This window comes from Prionailurus viverrinus, chromosome E3, assembly GCF_022837055.1.
Source record: "Prionailurus viverrinus isolate Anna chromosome E3, UM_Priviv_1.0, whole genome shotgun sequence".
NCBI lineage: Eukaryota > Metazoa > Chordata > Mammalia > Carnivora > Felidae > Prionailurus > Prionailurus viverrinus.
Window position 1 is genome coordinate 9,427,643 of NC_062576.1, and position 6,000 is coordinate 9,433,642.

The following is a 6,000-nucleotide window of genomic DNA, read 5'->3' on the forward strand; positions in this document are numbered from 1 at the left end:
ACTGGTTTCTAAATACAATTCCTCTCTAACAGGGGGACCTAGGGCTCCTTAAAAGATTGGCTGATTGCAGGACTAGAGCCAGCAAAGTACAAGGTCAATCTGGAATATCCTGTTATGGCAAAAACTCACAAAATGATGAGGACCTGTCAAAAGGACACAAACAAGGAGGTGGCTGGGTGGCTCAGTTGGTTGAGCATCCAACTTCCGCTCAGGTCATGATCTTGAGGTTTGTGAGTTCGAGCCCCACATCAGGTTTGCTGCTGTCATCACAGAGCCTGCTTCGTCCTCCGTCCCTCTCTGTCTCCACCCCTCCCCCACTTGTGCATGCACACACTCTCTCTCTCTCAAAAATAAATAAACATTTAAAAATAAATTTCAAAAAGGATACAAGCCAAATTGAATGGTGGGGAGAGGGGAATCCCGCTGGCCAAACTGGGGACTCCACATCGAATAAAGTAAGAATCCATGAGCATCCAATTCTGATGATCCATAAATACACATACATGGGAAAATTTTTCCAAAAAAGGGAAGTAACTTCCTTACAGTAGAATGCCAACTAACAATCATAAGAAGAATGATAATTTAGAAATGACCATCTGTGGGGCACCTGGGTGGGTCAGGTGACTCTTGATTTCAGCTCAGATCATAATCTCACGGGTTTCATGAGATTGAGCTCTCTGATCGAGTGTATTGATCGAGTGCTCAACCCACTGAGCCACCCAGGCGCCCCTAGAAAGATTTTATTTTTAAGTAAACTCTATACCGAATGTGGGGCTCGAACTTACAACCCTGAGATCAAGAGTTGCATGCCTCACTGACTGAGCCAGCCAGGTGCCCCCAAATGGTAAATTTTATGTACATTTTGACACAATAAAAACAACACGGGGGGGGGGGACAGTGGATGGAAGCTTTGCACAGTCTCAAAATTTTTCCCTTAAGATGCTGTATTAATTACAAAGGAGTAAGTGGTTACTTCATGGTGAATAAATATGGCAGACACCACTTTAGCCACATTGTCAAAGTTAACTAACAATTAGTGGGAAAAAAAATTGTCCCACTAGTGGGATAAACTGACATCGTGTGCCTTCTGATGTGAGGCGATGATGCCCGGTTTTGGGGGAAAAGTATGTATATGTATGCGTGTGCATACACGTGTATGTGTATACATATATGTGCGTGTATGCATGCATGTGTGTATACACGTCTTTGTACATATATACACATACAAATATAAAGGGATACAGAGAAGTGTACACAGCAAAATGTCCATATTTGCTAAATCAGGGTAAAGGGTAAACAGGAAAAGTGAAAAATAAACCCTCTCTGTCAGATTCAAGGGAAAGAGAAGTCAATGGGATCCAATTTCAGAAGAAGGCTTTTAACTAGTTCTCAAAAGCAATTGCTGAAATAAAATATGAGGTTACTGGGCATAAACATACCAACAAAAAATGTGCAAGATCTTTTTTGAAATTTTTTTAAAATTTATTTTGAGAGAGAGAGTGTGTGTGTGCACACGTGCACCAGTGGGGGAGGGGCAGAGAGAGAGGGAGAGAGAGAGAATCCCAAGCAGGCTCTGCACTGTTAGCACAGAGCCCAATGTGGGGCTTGAACTCACAACCTGTGACGTCATGACCTGAGCTGAAATCAAGAGTCAGGTGCTTAAATGACCGAGCCACCCAGGCGCCCCGTCGTGCAAGATCTTTGAGGAATGACTTTATGAAACTTTATTGAAAGTCATCAAAGAATATCAAAATGCACTGAGAGATATTCCATATTTGTGAATGGGAAACACATTTATCATAAAGATATCAATTCTCTGAAAGTTAATCGATAATCTCTATCAAAATCCCAACAGGTATGTGTGTGTATGTGTGTGTGTATGTGTGTGCGCGCGCGCGTGTGTGTGTGTGTGTGTGTGTGTACGGTGTACAGAACTTGACAAACTGATTCTAAAATTTATATGGAAGGGCTAAGGACCAAAGAAATCAAGACGTTTTAAAAAAAAATTTTAACTGTTTTTATTTATTTCGAGAGAGAGATACAGAGCATGAGCAGGGGAGGAGCAGTGAGAGGAGACAGAATCCAAAGCAGGCTCCAGGCTCTGAGCTGTCAGCACAGAACCCGATGCGGGGCTCGAACTCATGGACCTCGAGATCATGACCTGAGCCGAAGTCGGACGCTCAACCAATGGAGCCACCAGGGCACCCTGAAAGAAATCAACTCTTTTGAAGAAAAAGAACAATATGAAAGACACACTTTTGCAGCTATGAAGACATATTCTAGAACCATGGTAATTTAAATGGGGTGCTGTTAGGACAGAAAAACAACAGCAGTGGAATAGATGAGTGAGCCCAGAAACAGCCACTTGCATATGTGAAATATGACACATGACAGAGGGGACAGATGGACAACTTAATAAAAGGAGCTATGACAGTCATTATCCATATGGGGAAAAAAACTGGATTTCGACTTCACACATAAAAATGAATTCTAGATCAATGGAGGAGCTGAATGTGTAAGAACAAAACTTTAAAATCTGTGGAAGGAACTATAACCTCTCAGGACGGAGTGAGATGGAGGGGTATTTGTTAACCTGACTCCCACTACTCTCCCCTCCCCTCCCCTCCCCTGCCCTCTCCTAAGAAAAAAGCACACACCATTTAAGAGAAGTGACTTTTGGAGTGCCTGGGTGGCTAGGTCGGTTGAGCGACCGCCTTCGGCTCAGGTCATGATCTCGAGGTTTGTGAGTTCCAGCCCCGCATCGGGCTCTGAGCTGTCAGCCAGCTCAGAGCCTGGAACCTGCTTCGGATTCTGTGTCTCCTCTTCTCTCTGCCCCTCCCATTCTCATGCTCTGTCTCTCTCTGTCTCTCAATAATAAATGAATGTTAAAAAAAATTTTTTTAAAAAGGAAAAGTGACTTTTTAGGACATTTGCATAAGTGATAAAAATAACTACAATAATCTACCATTTATCAAGGACTCACCATACGCCGGGACTAGACTAAGTGCCCTCATCCTCATACCCATCTACAGAAGCATTATTGGCCCCATTTTTACAGATGAGCAAACAAGCAGTCGGAGAAGTTGTGCCCAAGGTCACACAGCCAGTCAAGGCCAAACCAAGATTCAATCCCAGCTCTACTGGACTCCAGTTCCTGTTCTTCTGTCTACACCTTACTGTCTCTCTGATACTTTAGAGTTAATAACACCCAGTGTGTATATGGGGGAGATGCGCTCAGATAAACAACTCCAATATGAATGAGTGTTAGGGTTGATGTGCCCATCTCCCCAACTAGTTTATAGTACACATTCAGCAGGTGCTTAAAAAACAGGACTTTCCTGGGGCCCCTGGCTGGCTCGGGAGGTGGAGTGTGTGACTCTTGATCTCGGGGCTGCGGGTTCAGGCCCCATGTTGGCTGTGGAGATTACTTAAAAAAATAAAATATTTAAAAAATATATAGGACTCTCCGTTCTGCCTGTCACCCTGGGAAGACAAAATAGCTGATACGTAATAGAGAATAAGAACAGCCATAAATTGTGGGGCAGCTGGAATTTGCCAGACACACATATCCACATGCTGCTGATTCTACTGCTTAATTCTGCAGCCAGACTTTAGTCAGACTCGAGAGATCCTGATGGGCTGGAATTTGGCACATTTTTTGTGCAGGGGGTGAAGTGAAGGGGGAATTTTGGTGGGGGGGGGGACTTTTCACTATTTCATTATTAAAGATTTTTTAAAAGTAATCTCTACACCCAACATGGGGCTTGAACTCACAACCCTGAGAAAAGAGTCACATGCTCCACAATGGAGCCAGCCAGGTGCCCCACCCCCACTATTTCATTATTAAATGTCAAATGATGTATAAAATTTACAGCCCACTTGAGCCAATAGGTGACCTTGATTACAGCGAAAGAAAATGGATATTTTGTACCATGTTGTGGCTTTTTATTATAGGGTATTAAAAATTACCTTTAAAAAATAAAGAAATGTCTGGGGTGCCTGGGTGGCTCAGTTGGTTAAGCATCTGACTCTTGATTTCACCTCAGGTCATGATCTTGCAATTTGTGGGACCCAGCCCCGCGTAGGGCTCTGTGCTGACAGGGTGGACCCTGCTTGGGATTCTCCCTCTCATTCTCTCTCTCCCTTACAAAAATAAGTATTTAAAGGAAGGAAGGAAGGAAGGAAGGAAGGAAGGAAGGAAGGAAAGAAGAAAGGAAGAAAGGGAAGAATCTAAAGTAAAAATGGAACCCACTCCCTCCCACCCACAATCATTGTTACCAATTTGTGGTGGATCCTTCCAGACATTTTTCCCAGACGTTATATTATATACATATATACTCATTCGAAAATACACTTACTGGGGGGCCTGGGTGGCTCAGTTGGTTGAGTGTCCGACTTTGGCTCAGGTCATGATCTCATGGTGCATGAGTTGGAGCCCCACATCGGACTCTGCACTGACAGTATGGAGCCTGCTTGGGATTCTCTCTTTCTCTCTCTCTGCCCCTCCCCCAGTTGTGCTCTCTCACCCTCAAAATAAATAAATAAGCTTAAAAAAATACACTTGTCAAATGCAATGTGAGGTCCTGGATTGGATCCTGGAACAACAACAACAACAACAAAAAGACATTAATGTTAAAACTGGAAGTAACCACATGAAGTCTGGGATTTGGTTAATACTGATGGATATTACTACTGCCACAGTTCAAGCGAGATAGGATGGAGGTGTGTATCTGCGTGTGATTTCTCGAGCTCAGCACTATTGACATTTTAGCCCGGATAATTCTTTGTTGCGAAGGCCTGTCCTATGCATCGTAAGTAGCATCTATCCAGTTGTGACAACCCCAAATCCACCCTTCCCAAGCGTGACAACAAAAATGTTTCTAGAACTTGCCAAATGCCAGGGTGCCTGGGTGGCTCAGTCAGTTAAGCACATGACTCTTAATTTCGGTTCATGTCACGATCTCAGGGTTTGTGAGATCAAGCCCCACATTGGACTCTGTGCTGATAGGGTAGAGCCTACTTGGGGTTCCCTCTCTCCCTCTCTCTCTGCCTTTCCCCCCGCTCACTTGCCCGTGCTCTCTCTTTCTCAAAATAAATAAATAAACACTTAAAATAAAAGTTGCCAAATGCCCCTTTGGGCAAAATCAGCCCGTTGAGAAATGTATGGCGGTACTGGAGTTGGCATGGAGGAGGTAGGAAGGGGCTGGGTTCTGGATATATTTTGAATGCAAGGTTGAAAAGACTTTCTGATGAAATGGGTGCTGACGGCCAGATGCAAGAAAAAGAACAGAAAGAATGACTTCACTGGATAAATAAAATGTAGTCCATCCAGGGGCGCTTGGGTGGCTCAGTCGGTTAAGTGTCCAACTTCAGCTCAGGTCATGATCTCACGGTTAGTGAGTTTGAGCCCCACATCACTTACAGTGCAGAGCCTTCTTGGGATTCTCTGCTCTGTCTCTCTCTGCCTCTCTCTCTGCCTCTCCTCAACTTGTGCTCTCTCAAAATAAAATAAATTAAATAAATAAACTTAAAAAAATGTACTCCATCGTTTTTAAAAAATGATGATATGTGGGGCACCTGGGTGGCTCAGTCAGTTAAGCATCGGACTCTTGGTCTCAGCTTGGGTCTTGATCTCAGGGTTGTGAGTTCAGGTCCCGCATTGGGCTCCACGCTGGGCATGAAACCTACTTAAAAAAGAAAGAAAGAGAGGCACCTGGGTGGCTCGTAGTCATTAAGCATCTGACTGTGGCTCAGGTCACTATCTCACAGCTCATGAGTTCGAGCCCTGCGTCGGGCTCTGTGCTGACAGCTCAGAGCCTAGAACCTCTCTCTCTGCCCCTCCCCCGCTCACCCTCTGTGTCTCTAAAATGAATAAACGTTAAAAAAAATTTTTTTAAAAAGAAAGAAAAAATGATGATATGGAAATAAATATTTAAATACATATGTACATAAAATTTAGAAAGAGAATAAAGTACTATAACATGGATGAGCCTTAAAAAC